Genomic DNA, 15,247 nt, shown 5'->3' with positions numbered 1-15,247 from the left:
AGAGCCAATATCAAAGGTCAATTTTATGGAACTCAACATGGACAAATTGTTTATGGTTTTGTTTTCTTTTGTTTAACACAAGAGATAGAATAAGAACAGAGGAATTTGTGTGGGTAGAGGTCTCATAATTCTGAAAATCTACTCACATTGGAAATGGGTTAAATAGGTAACACTACATATATATTATGAATGGTATAGAACCCTTCAAAATCTATAAAGAAATAAGGGGGAAGGGATGGCTGAACAGGCAAGCAAAGGATGAAGTAAGAAGACAAGGGAGGGATCCATGGGTAGAAGAAGGTTAAGACAAGTCAAATAGAAGAATTAAACCAAAGAATCAACAGGACAGGAAAAAAAATATGTGTATATGTTTGTATATATGTGTATATATCTACATGTATCTACGTAAATATATCCTTTCTTAATTATATATAGCCTGCTTGGGGGAGGATACAAGAGAGGGAAAGATAAAATAAAAAAGGGGTGCAGCAGAAAACAAAAGAACAATGTACTAGAATTGTACATTGATTTAGTAAAGAAAAGATGGACACTAGTGAATATAATGTCTATATATATATGTATATGTATATGTATATATATATATGTATATGTATATATACTTTCTTGAACTGCTAATTTGTTAATACACAAGTATTAGATTTGTTGGCAGCACATTTCTTAGCAGCAAAGACTATCATTTAAGAACTCCATCTATATATTCTCTTCAAAATTTTTAAGCAAACGATTCAGACCTACCTGCATGAATAAAAACAAAATAATGTGCCAAATCAAACCATAGAGGTGTATAGTCAAGAAAATGTCAAGGTGATACATTTTCCAGTGCAAGTCATTTTAGGATATAGGAAGGAGAGGTCTATGATCCTGGACATGGGGTTGACTTGGAGTACAGAGGAAGCAACTTCACTTATGAACCTTGGGGTTTTCAGTGCTAACAGCACCATTACCTCTTGCATTTGATTAGACACATTATTTTTAAGTTCTTTGGAGAGGAACAGTAGGAGAATTTGTTAAATGATTTTTCTACTCTGCTATCTTGACTGAATTTCCCTCAGAATAATAGTCATTAAAAAGAAAGAGAGCAATGAATATTTTTAATGTGTGATTTTTTTGATGATAATGGAGTTGCTCCTTCTTAGTTCAATACTAAACATAGTTCAATACTGAACTTGGTTCAATAGTCTAACGAGACTATATATTTGGCATAATGATTGCAGTGCAAAAAAGTTATTTTTATTAGCAGTCATCTTAAAGAGTCCAGGGGGAAAACTAAGGAATAAGAGTAGGACCAAACAGCTTAGAGAACTGATCAGGAGGAAATTACCAGGAAACTCTGTTTTGCCACTGATTCAGGTTATTTGCTTGGAAATTCCATTGTCCATTTTCTAGTTCTGTATAATTAATTCACCTGGATCTTAGTTTTTTTAATCTTACCATTGGGCACACATAAGTTATTCATGACTGAATAACCATATATTTGTTTAGGTAGCAAGGTATCCTGAAGGAGACATTCAAAGCAATATGTACCAAGCAAATCAAAGCACTACCATCACCACCTCTGTACCTTATGGAGACAGCACAGAATCCAGAACCCAAGAACTTAGGGAAAGCAGTCCTCCCATCACAGTATTTTCAGTTATTATTCAGAAAACAACCCTTATGGAGTTACAGCTTAATGACTGATCCTGCCACTGCTAGGTCTGTAACATTGAAGGTATTGAAGATCTAGAAAATAAACTTCTTGACATCAAAGTCTTTGGCATTAAAAATATGTCAACATTAGAAATTAATAATTTTTATCAGTAAATATGGAATTAAAGAAGAATCATTTGCTGATGTACCCTATGAGTCATTGAGCATTTCCATTTGACTTGTAGCTGAAATAGTCTATATGTATCATTTTCCCATTACTTTTCTGCTTGCATCTCCAGTGCTTGATAAAATGCTTTGTAAATTGTGAGCCCTTATTTATTCATTCCTTTATCTCCAAGAGGAAAGTAATGAAGTTGATGATCTCTAAGGCCACTTTTGGCTTCGATTTTCTATAATTGTATCTTTTAACATATTTCTTTCACTTACTTTCACTTAGGTAGGTCTAGAAATAATTAATATCTATATATGCAAAAACTAAAGGTCACAGAACATGGATCAGTAGTTCCTCATAATTCTTAGTCACTTTTTCCTTATTGGCAAAGTAAGGTACAAAAGTTTACCATCTTTTTGATATTCTCTTTCTTTCAGTCACACTGAGAAATCAATTCTTCAACAGACTTAAAATGATGGCATCATCTAGGTAGACAGACCTCTTTTAAGTACATATGGTCCAATCCTACTGTTCTAGTAATGTTTTCTTATAGAATTGTTTCTACACATTCAAACATTGAGAACTACACCCCAAAAATAAATATAATAAAAGTATTAGATTCATTTTAGTAACAAATTGAAAATAAGTTGAAAGGTTGTTAGTACAAAGTTGTTTTTTTTTAATCAAAATAGGATTAAAAAAAACAATCAATTTAATATCAGTAAAAATAATTTAAATAGAAGCTTAGGGAAAAAAAGAAAAGGAAAGATGAGGAATCCCTGAAAAAGGCAGATATGGAAAATGCCCAATTGTGTATGTGATCATAAAAAGTCTAACACAACAACAACAACAATAACAATTTGGATCAAATGAGAATATAAAACTTTCCTATCAGTAATATAATCAACATTAGAAAAATTATGTCAGAGAAGCTAGGTGGCCCAGTGGATTGAGTACCAGCCCTTAAGTGCCCTTAAGTTAGGAGAACCTGATTTCAAATCTGGCCTTAGACACTTAATACCTCCTAGATGTGTTACTCTGGGCAGGTCACTTAACCCCAATTGCTTCAGTAAGAAAAAACAAAACAAAACAAACAAACAAACAAAAAAACATGTCAAAGGTGTTGACTAAAATTCTAACCTGTCTGCAAAGCTAAAAGATTCATAATTACTGATTCAGATACCTTATATTGTTGTTCAATCATTTCCCAGTGATATCCTACTCTGTGATCCTATTTTCTGTTTCCTTGGCAAAGATTATGAAGTGGTTTGCCATTTCCTTCTCCAGTTCATTTTATAGATGGAAAAAACTCGGGCAAACAGGGCTAAATAACTTCCCCAGGGTTACACAGATAGGAAGTATATGAAGCCACATTCTAATTATGAATATGAGTCTTCCTGACTCCATGCATACCATTCTATTCACTGCATCACTAGTTGCCCTAGGTATTTCAAAGTAACACATAAAGTACTCTCAAAATATTGTGCCAGATTCCTTTCCAAAATAGTCCTTATTTAAATTCTCTCTAAAAGTATATCCTGCAGCTACAATCAAAAGAGAAAATTAGTGACTCCCTCAAATTATCTTGAAATCAAAATAATTAAGCAAATTACATAATATATGGATTTTGTGCATTACATAATTACATAATATATGGATTTTTGTTTTTTTTTTATTTCATTAAGAGAAATATGTAAATACTTTAAAGAAAACAGAATGTTAGAGGAGGTCCAAAGAGTCAAAAAAAAAAAATCCCAGAATATTAAAAAAAAAAAAAAAAAAAAACAACAACAACAAAAACAAACAAACAAACAAAAAAAAAAAACTTTGGAAAGACTTGAATTTGTTGAGTAAATTGAAGGATTTAAAATATCAATTTAAAGCCAGGTTATTGATATGAAGATTTATAGAACAGATGTCTTTTAGGTAGTCAGATTTAGGGTTAAGCATGGATTATGCAAAAAAAAAAATGGTAGAGACTAAGCAACACATCAATATTTAATCAATATTTAGCATCTATGTAATAGTTAGCAAAATATTACTTGGTGGTCAGAATTGTAAAAGCTCACCAATTTTCCTCAACTAGTACATGATAAATCCATTGCATATAAAGACATCAAAATATTAAGAACTCAATCAATAAACTGTACTAGAGCCAAAGCACCATCAAAGAATAAATTTCCAACCATAATTTCTCAGATAGAACTAATCTACAAAAAGTTAAGAAAATCAATTTAAATAGATTTAAAGAACTTTAAAAATACAAACTTTTTCAGTTTTTAGAAGAAAAAGCAAAGATTACAAATACAAAATATGGTAAATATCATTTACATCATTCTATGTGCTAATGTAATCTTTCTCAGGAAATTTTCCAATGGTCTTAAAGAAGATAAGAAATATTAACCTAGCAGAAAAAAAAATTTCAAATCACAAAAAAGAAGTTTTACATGTCATTCCCACCCACCACTTTTTCCCCTAATTTAAATCTAACCTAAGAAAGCTTTCAGTGGTCCTAAAGAAAATGAGCTTATATGATTTATGATACTTTATTAATTTATTTTTGTTTACAGATTATTAAGAAAATAAAATAATTACAAAATAGTTATTTGTACCATGTCATATAGAAGTATTTCTATATAAACTCCAACAAATAAGATAAATGGAATGCAGTTATAGTAGTAATAATAATAAAAACAATAGTGATAAAAATGATAAAACAATGGACCATAATAGATTTGCAAAATATCTTAACAAAAAAAAATCATAATATAAAATGATACAATGGATTTACCATCTGAGGAAATTATGGAAAAAGTAATACTTCCTTGGTAAAAAAGAAGGAAAGTGATACATTTTCTCAGAATTCATGATTAATTTGTCACAAACTAATAGGGATACTTTTGAAATGAATAGATAACATTTTATTGAACAATGCTAAAGATGATAATAAATACCTTCATTGGAATAATCACATAGCCAAAAGTATTTTACTTACAGGCAGAACTTATGAGATAGTTGAGTAACCCATCCCGTGGGACTCAGTCATTCGTGGGGAACAGAGGAGAACCCAGCCTGAAAGAGAAATGGGCAAGAAGGAGGAGGGAGGCAGCACAGGGTTGATGCAAGTCCATTTATTGTTGGAAACAACTCAAGTTATATAGGGTAGGGCTACGTGTGAACATGGGTATGGGGGGGGGCAGCAGGAGAGAAGGGACCTTCAAAGAGGGGGAGAAGCAACATCTGTGGTTTATTGTTCTTCCTGGGGCCCCAAGGCCCTTACGCTTCAAGATGTCCTTCAAAGAGGGGGAGGAGAAACATCCTGCTTCCTGGGGCCCCAAGGCCATTCACAAGAAGAATGGGTTGATAGGAATGTGTTGATGGCTTGTGACAGTTGAGTGCAGTAAAAAGGACTATATGCAATCTATGTGATGTCAACCAACAATATGTTGACAAAGAAACATACAAAAAGTGCTAAGTCATATGATTTTTAAATTAATATGAAGAACTTTATTATGACAATTCAAAAACGTATAAGGATTGGCCATTTAGACTTTGGATTTAGTGACCATGATTGTACATATTGTACAATTGGCAGAAATCATGCAACATTTCACTGTAGTGTGTAAAAATTTAATTCAATATTATTAATTCAATAATTTCTATAAGAAACAATCAGCAGTATGATTTCAGAAAAGTCTGGAGAAACTTAAATGAACTGACACTAAGTGAAGTAGATAGAATCAAGAGAGCATTGTACACAGGGCAACAACATTAAACAATTATCAATTCTGATAGCCATTGCCTTGCTGTGATTCAGGTCAGTTACAATGGTCTTGTGAAGGAGAAAGCCATGTGTAATCTAGTGAGACGACTGTGGGAACTGAGTGTGGATCACAACATAGTATTTTTACTTTGTTATTGTTTGCTTACATTACATTTTCTTTCTATTTTTTCCCTGCATGATCTGATTTTTCTTTACTAGTCTTGTAAATGTGGAAATATGTATAAAAGAATTGTACATACAGTGGATTTCTTGCCATCTGAGGAAGGTATGAGGAAAAGGGAGGGAGAAAAAATTTTGGAGCTCAAGGTTTTGCAAGAGTGGATGTTGAAAACTGTCTATGCATATTATTTGAAAAGAAAAAGCTTTAAATTAAAAAAAAAATAATTCCAACTGAATACCTAGGAGATAATTAAGAGTATAGATCAGAAGCTCTCGGTGGTCATAAACTAAGTGATGACAAATGCCAGGAATATAAATAAAATCCTCAAAATGTGTTTGAGAACTCAAAAATATAATATTAAAGAACCAACTTATTTCACAGAAAAGAAATGCCTACATATAATTGTTTCATAAAACAAACAAACAAAAAAATAAGCTGGTTAATGGATATTGTCATACCATGTATTCATTACCTTTGCAAGCTATATATAAAAGCTTTTAAAATACAGAGACTGCAGAGAACCTCTAAAAATCATATGAAAATAGGATAAAATAGATGTTTTACTTTTTCCATTGTTGCTTAGTCCCTAGAATTATTTCAAGAAATCTAACAAATTGGATGTACTTCTCTGCAACAAAGATTCAAACCAGTTCCGATTGTTCAGTAATGAAGAGAGCCATCTACACCTGAGAGAGGACTATGGGAACTGAGTGTGGACAATATAGTATTTTCATTCTATCTGTTATTGTTTGCTTGCATTTTTGTTTTCCTTCTCACTTTTTTTTCTTTCTAGATCCAATTTTTCTTGTGCAGCAAGATAATTATATAAATATGTATACATATCTTGGATTTAACATATATTTTTAGCATACTTAACATTTATTAGACTACCTGCCATTTACATGAGGGGGTGGGTGGAAACAGGGGAAAATTTGGAACAGAAGGTTTTGCAAGGGCCAGTTTGAAAAATTACTCATGTATATGTTTTGTAATTAAAAACTATAATAAATTAAAAAGAAACCTATCAAAGATAATTTAAATTTTTAAATTTTATATTAAATTATTACAGTACTTAAAAGTAAAATAATATGAAAACATTAAATATAAAATAATATAACATATCAGCAATTTTCCAGCTCCATTTCAATATTAGCTATGTTTACAAGAAATTTGAGAAGAATGAGATCAATAATATTAATTATGATGATATTGATTTGTGGTGATAGTTTTCAAATGGTTTACTTAATCATATGATATGATTAAGATATAATGCTAAAATTTAAAAAAAATCTATGTACATATTATATACTTCAGTGAGCAAAGTATTTTGAACCAATCATTTTTAAAAATTAGTTTATAGAAAGGAAGGTATTTATGATCATAGTATAAGATCAAGTCACTGCCTTTAAAAATTATAAATAAGGTTCCTTTTCAGAAACCCAGATTTATTTTTGGTATAGATTTTGGAAGGAAATGGAAGAAATCTTTCAAGATATCTGTTGAGATTGGGTACATGCATTGACTGAGCTATCTCAGTATTATGTAAGCTCAGAAGAAAAGTGTGGGAAAGGAGTGGTATTACACCAACTATCAAACTGGAGGCCTACACAGTCATTGAGTTGACCTCATTGTTGTATGCCTGTGAAACCTGGACAGTATACCAGTACTATGCTAGGAAACTCAATTATTTCCATTTGAATTGTCTTAGGAAAATTCTGAAGATCACCAGGTAGGATAAGATACCAGACACTGAGGTCCTTTCTCAAACTCAGTTGCCAAGCATTCCAACTCTACTGCAGACAGCACAACTCTGTTGGATTGGCCACATTGTTCAAATGCCAAAATTATTTTCAAAAGGATTATTTTATGAAAAACTCACCCAGAGCAATCACTTACAAAGTGGTCAGAAAAAGTGATACAAGAACACTCTCAAAGTTTCTATTAAGAACTTTAGAACTGATGTATAATATGGAAGACCCTCACTCAGGACCACACAACATGACAGGTCCTCATCAGAGAAGGTGCTGTGCTCTTTGAGCAAAGAAAAATTGTATTAGCCCAGGAAAAACATGAGATGTGCACAATTAGAAAATCTACTTCAAATGCTCATAGGAACTACCTGTCTGACCTATGGCAGAGCACTCAGATTTCATATTGGTTGATGAGCAACAGTTGGATCCATTGTAACTCTACTCTTAACTTAGTGATGCTGTTTTGGTCTTTTTAAAGAACAAAGGACAACAACCAACTGATTAGATTGAAAAATTAAATATTTCTAAATACATAAAAAGGTACAAAAAAAGAAAGGCCGAATTACACATTTATATAAAGTATGCATGCAATATTGTTATTGCATTTTAAATTTAGACTCCTAAGAACTTAACAAACAAAAAAAAATTTCCTAATCAGAGGATTATGACATTATGTAGTATGACATTGATGTAGTAACATATATCAATTATAAAATATTCTACAAATCATATTATTGTTTTAATATTCATTTTTTTTCAAAATATAAATACTACAAACATTCAAAGACCACATTAGAAGCTTACTTACTTAAATTATTTTTCTTTACTTAATATTTTGAATTTAGAAAATTTAATGAGATATGGGCACACACATACAAACACATACACAGTAATTTCTGAATGACACTTTCTCAGAGTGGTTGATCAATAGGCAGAAGACGACTTCTTGTTTAGTCATATTGGTCACTATATCTGTATTCATTATATTTTGTTTTAATTATGGTTTCATGTCAAAACAGTTCAATATATATCAAAAAATACTTTGAATGATCTTAAGGCTAGGATTACAAATCTATTTCTTTCATTCACTTTGAAGCAGCTATAAATAGAATTTTTTTTACAAAATTCAAAATTTGTCTAAAGAAATCAGTGCAAAATAATGATTATATTGAATTTCATTAAGAAAGTTATAAGAAGGTAGAGCCAAGATAGTAAAGGCAAATTGACTGAACTCTCCCCATTTTCCCCTTAAACAACTTTAAATCATGATTGAAAATCAATTCTGAAGAAACCAAATCCACAAAAGAATGAGGTAAAATAAATTAGATAAAACCCAATATAACTTAGAAGAAGCATGGGCAAGATCTGTCTCATTTGGGTAAAAGTGCAACTCTGTTCATGGAGTGTCCAGGTAAGTCATTTGAAAGCTTCTACCCCCAACACAGATGAGTAGTCCCAGTTTAACAGGCCAGCAGCACCATGGGTTAACTATGAGATATTCAGCCCTGTTGTAACACACAAGCCTGGCGCCCTAAAAGCACTGGTGCAGCTGATTAAAATCGGCTTAGAAATCCTTCTGTAGCAAATAAGATGCTTGTTCCTGGATTCACCAATACAGAAAGCCTGTGACCAGCATTCTGGTTGCTAGCTAAAGAAACTTGGGAAAGTACTTACTATACACTAGGAACAGAGTTCAACTTTTTTCTTTTTTTTTTAGTTTGATTATTATTAATTTTATTAATTGTAATAAATTTATTTTTAATACACATTGTTTTATGAATCATCTTGTGAGAGAAAAATCAGGGCAAAAGGGAACAACCATGGGAGAGATTACAAAAATAGAAAAAAAGAATTGAAGATAGCATGTTTTTGATTTACATGAAATCTTAGTTTAAGGGTGAAAGAAGAGTGAAAACACAAAACATAAAGAATAAGGAAAACTATGGATGTGGGAAATACCCAATTAGTAATTGTAACTTAGAATGAGAATGAGATGAACATACCCAAAAAATGAAAGCAGATAGCATAGTTGATTAAAATCCCAAGGCCTACAATATGTTGTATACAAGAAACACATTGAAGGAGACATATACTTTATATGTAAAAAGTAAAAAGCTCGAGTATAATATTCTCAACAGAAGTAAAAGTAAAATGAAGAAGGCATAGCAAACATAATTTCAGATTAAAAAAAAAAGCAAAAATAGACCTAATTAAAAGAGATAAGTAAGAAAGCTACATCTTGCTAAAAGATACCATAGACAGTGAAGTAATATCAATACTAAATCTTTATGAATCAAATGGTATAACATTAACATTTCTAAAGAAATTAAATGAATTATAGGACTAAATAGACATTAAATCACTACTAGTAAAGAAACTTAACATCCCCTTCTCAAAACCAGATAAATCTAACCACAAAATTGACAAGAAAGTAGTTAAGGAGGTTAATTTTAAAATTTAGAAAATTTTAGGATTTTAGAACATTTGGATATGATAAGCCTCTGGAGAAAATTGAATGGGGATAGAGAGGAATATACCTTATTCACAATAGCATATGACTTCTGCACAAAAACTGACCATATATTACAACATAAAACCATTGTAATGAAATAGAAAAAAGCAGAAATATTAAATGCATCCTTTTTTTAGATCATAACACAATAAAATTACATTTTTTAAAGAACCAATGAAAGAAAGACTAAAAACTATTCTGTAAATAAGTCTAATCTCTTGAATGAGTGGGTCAAAGATCAAGTCATAGAAACAATCAATAATTTCAAGAAAGAGAATGACAATAAAGAAACAAGATGCAAAATATATGGGGTGCAGTTAAAACAGGTCTTAGGGGAAGAGCAAAAATAAAGGAAAATATTTACCAATTTCCCTAATAAATATTGACTCATTTTAATTACAAGAAAGCAGATAATAGTAATATATCACCAGGATCATATACTATAACCAGGTGGGACTTATACCTGGAATTCAGGGTTGGGGCTATATTAAGAAAAAATCAGTATAATTGACTGCATCAAAAACAAAACCAGCAGAAATTATATGACTATCTTGAAAGATGCAAAAAATATTTTGACAAAATACAGCAACAAAACTAAGAACCTCAGAATAATTGTGGTTTTTATTAAAATGATAAGTAATAAATATCCAAAATCATCAGCAAGCATTATTTGTAATGAGGATAAACTAGAATCCTTCCCAATAAGATTGGGGTGAAGCAAAGATTTCCATTATGACACCAAAGATACAAAAATATTAGATATAACAATGAGAGAAGAGAAAGAAATGAAAGGAATTAGAATAGGCAAAGAGAAGACAAAACTATCATTTTTTCCAGATGATATAGTAGTATACTTAGAGAGTCATAGAGTATCGAGTAAAAAACTACTTGAAATAAATGACTTTTGCAGGATATAAAAGAAATGTACATAAATTATCAACATCTCTATATGTTACTGACAAAGTCCATCAGCAAGAGATAGAAAAAGAAATTCTATTTAAAATAGATGTCAACTGTATAAAATACTCAGGAGCCTGCCTTCCAAAATAAACCTAAAAACTGTATGAACACAATTTCAAAATATTTCTCACATAAAAAATTTAGATCTAAATAATGGGGAAAATACAATTGCTTATGAATTGGCCAAGTCAATAAAATAAAAATGTCAATTCTACCTAAATAAATTAGCTTATCTTCTTGCTGGTAATTAAAAATAAATTAATATTTCCTAGGGAAACTACAAAAATAATTTATAAAGCTAAAAATAATTAAAAATCATTTGTAAAAAAAAATTCAAGAATATAAAATGGAGAAAAATGCAAAGGAAGTTTGCTTAGCCAAAATAAATCTCAAACTTTTTTACAAAGTGGTAAAAATCAAAACTATGTAGTACTGGCTAAGAAACAAATGGGTAGATTAATGGAAAAGAGTAGGTAGCAAAGTAATCTAGTGTTTGATTAAACTAAATACCCCAGCTTCTTGGATAAGAATTCATTATTTGAAAAAAAACTTCTGAAAAAATTGGAAAACAATAGGGCAGAAGCTAGGTGTAGACCAATATTTTGCACCATCTATCAAGATAAGGTCAAAGGGGTACATGATTTAAACAAAAAGTGTGATGCCACAAGCAAATCAGAAGAACAAGGAATAGTGTATTTGGTATGTCTATGAATAAGGCAAGAATTTTTGACCAAACAAGAAATAGAGAACATTATTCAATTCAAAATGTATAATTTTGATTATATTAAATATAAAAATGTTTTCATAAGCAAAGCTAATGAAATCAAGAGTAAAAGGAAAGAAGAATTCTGAGAAATAATTTTTATAGCTAATGCCTCTGATAAAGCTCTCATTTATCAAATATCTAAGGAAATTAGTCCAATTTGTAAAAATAGAAATCACTCCCAGTTAATAATTAGTCAACGGATATGAATAGGCAGTTTTCAGATGAAGAAATAAAAGCTTTTTAAAATCATATAAAATGGTTGAAATCATGATTAATGAATGCAAATGAAAATAACTCTGACTTAACATCTCACAACTGTCAGATCAACTAAAATAAATGGAAAGGAAAATGGAAAGGTTGGAAAGAATCAAAAATAGGACAGCAATGTCCTGTAGATGGAATTCTGGACTAATCCAACCATTCTTAAAAGCAATTTTAAACTTTGCCCAAAAGGCAATAAAACTGTATATCCTTTGAACTTGAACCATCACTACTAGGTCAGTTTCCCAAAAAAAAACATCAAAGAAAAAGACAAAATGGCTCATGTTAAAAAAAAAAAAAAAAAAATATATATATATATATATATATATATATATATATATATATATATATATATATATATATATATATATATCAGCTCTTTTGTGATGGCAAAGATTTGGACACTAAGGTAATGCCTTTTCAATTGGGAAATGTCCAAACAAATTGTGGTATATGAATGTAATTGAACACCATTATGCTATAAGTAATAATGAGCAGGCTGTATTTCATGAAAAAACAAAAACAAAATCAAACAAACAAACAAACAAACAAAAACCTGGACAAACTTAAACAACTGATGCTGAGTTAAATGAGCAGAACCAAAAAAATACACACAGTTAATAGCAACATTGTGTGATAAGAGATTATAAATGATTTAGCTCTACTTAATATGATGATGATCGAAAACACTTCCAAAGGAGTCATAATGGAAAATTCTGTCTATATTTCTGAAAAGAACTAAATCTAAAGCATATGATTTTCACTTTATTTTTTTTGCATGTACTTTTTTCATTTTGTTTTTTTTTCTTTCACAACATAAAATGGTAAACTTTTATATAATCACACATATATAAATAAATACAATCTATATCAAAGTTGATTATCACATTAGGGAGGGGGAGAGAAAGGAGGAAATAAATGGAACTTAAAATTAAAAGAAAATGGATGGCAAAAATTATCTTTTCCTACAATTGAAAAAATACTATTTAAGAGAAAAACATAAATATTTTACAAGTTAAGTAGCTAATTTTTCAGGGCACCTTGGTGGTGGTGTAAATATTGGTCCTAGTATCAGAAAGATTCATTTTTCTAAGCTCAAATCTGATGTAAGATATATACTAGATGTTTGACACTGCTCAAGTCATTTAACCCTATTTGCTTCAATTTCTTTATCTGTAAAATGAAGTATAAAAGGAAAGAGAAAACCTCTGCTATGTATTTCCCAAGAAAATCCAAAGTGGGCTCACAATGAGTTAGACATGAATGAAAATAATGGAAGAAAACAAGTAATCTTTTAAATTATTTTTGTTTAAGGTTGTATCATTTATACTTTTGAAAGTTTTAAACCTTAAACTGCATTAAGAATTTTGGAACACTTTGAATATATTTACATAACAAATACTCATAATCTCCAAAATACATGGGATAGATAACTTTCAAAATGCAAAAATTTATCAGAAGAAAATAAAATTGTGTGGGAACTGCAGCAGCTTAAATCATCCTATCTGTTATTGGGATTGACAGAAACATGCTTTCAGTGACTCCATAGATGAGTTTATACGTCAATACTTTAATTACCAAAAATTAATTGGTTAATTCGTTTAAAAGAAAAACAGTAACATAGTGACTTCTCCTTAAACTCTTTGTTTGATTTCCAACAACAACAATAACAATTGAAAAGTAAAAGAAAATAAATGTTCATGCTTATTCAACACTTCATGGCATTCACAATACATTGTGTTATTATACTTGGTGAGGGAGCTAAGAGTCAAAAAAATCAAATGACTTGCCCACAGTCACTCACACCCACAAACACATACATAATAAGTAGAATAGGTAGAATTCGATAAAATATTTTGGCATCCTAAATCATGCCATGAACTTTATTCATCAGCCCTTGTTAGGTAGAATCACACCTAATTCATTAACTTTAATTTCACATTAAAGTAAGGTTACCATTTAGGCCTTTAGCATACAACTATTAATATTTCAATTTAGCTTAAACTTTAAATCTCAAAAAAAAGCTGATACTGTATTTTACGGTTTTTTGCACCAGTTTTGTGGTCTTTGGACTTCAGCATGGTTTGGATTTTACAAGTCATTAACATTATCACAAGGACTCTTGCCTTTGGCTATATCAAAAAGGCACTTAATTAGTCAGAAGTATTGAAGTTTTAAAACTGTCTTGTGCACATATCCATGATTATTTGAAAGGATTTCAAGCAGCATTTTCACAGGATTATAAATATAATACACACACACACATACACACACACACACACGTTGAACTATTGCTGGAATAGCCCAAATGTCATTAACAAGAAATTGTATAATTTCATAAACATACTACATTACTTATTGGTTGTCATGCTGGGTTATAATTACACAAAATATGAAATTTAATAAATACAACATTTTGTAAATTTTAAAGTGCCTTATAGTGTCAGGTATACTGTTATTCTCATGCTTAATGTCTGCTTTTCATCTCTAGTTTTAAAATTATTTTTGTTCATTTTTTTTTAGTTCAGATAAAAATGATCTTGAACTAAATGTGATCTCATTCAAAGAGAAAGATATAAAGAATGGCATAATAATAAGGAAAATTATAAAGAGAATAGGATACAAGATTGGCATTTTAATACCACTTTGAAGATTATCTGCATTATAATTATTGGATTAGGATTCTGTCAGTGTATAGAATCTCTATATTATCACTTTTTACTTCCATTACATTTCATTACAAACAAAATGCTTTTCTTGAAATTATAGTTGGCATATTTTTTCCCTAAGGAATATTACATACATAAGGAGCATAACCTAGAAAAAACTAATATCTAAATGAAAAAGAAGAAAAATGACTTTAATAATTATTATAATTAGCTTCTCTTTTAGTATAAAATTCTTATGTGAGATTTTCTTTTTTTGTTTCCTCAACCTTTGATGTCATTAGTTTAGAAAAGTTTTGGTAGATGAAGAAGCATATAAATAACTTCTTCTTTAAAGTATTAATGAGCTATTGGAGGGATGAGGAACATGGACAGATTGAGAGGTAGGTAACTTTGCCAGAGTCATATAGTCAGCATGTATTAGAAATAGTACTTAAACTTTGGTTATCCTGACTGCAGGACTGGCCTTTGAGCTATTACACTTAGCAGCTAAATCTGCTAAATAGCAGATTGGAATGTGATCAGGGAGAGGAAGTTCCTTATTTTGACAAGTTTACACAAGTCT

The sequence above is a fragment of the Sminthopsis crassicaudata genome, chromosome 1 (genome assembly GCF_048593235.1).
Source record: "Sminthopsis crassicaudata isolate SCR6 chromosome 1, ASM4859323v1, whole genome shotgun sequence".
Classification (NCBI taxonomy): domain Eukaryota; kingdom Metazoa; phylum Chordata; class Mammalia; order Dasyuromorphia; family Dasyuridae; genus Sminthopsis; species Sminthopsis crassicaudata.
Note: the sequence above shows the minus strand (reverse complement) of the source record.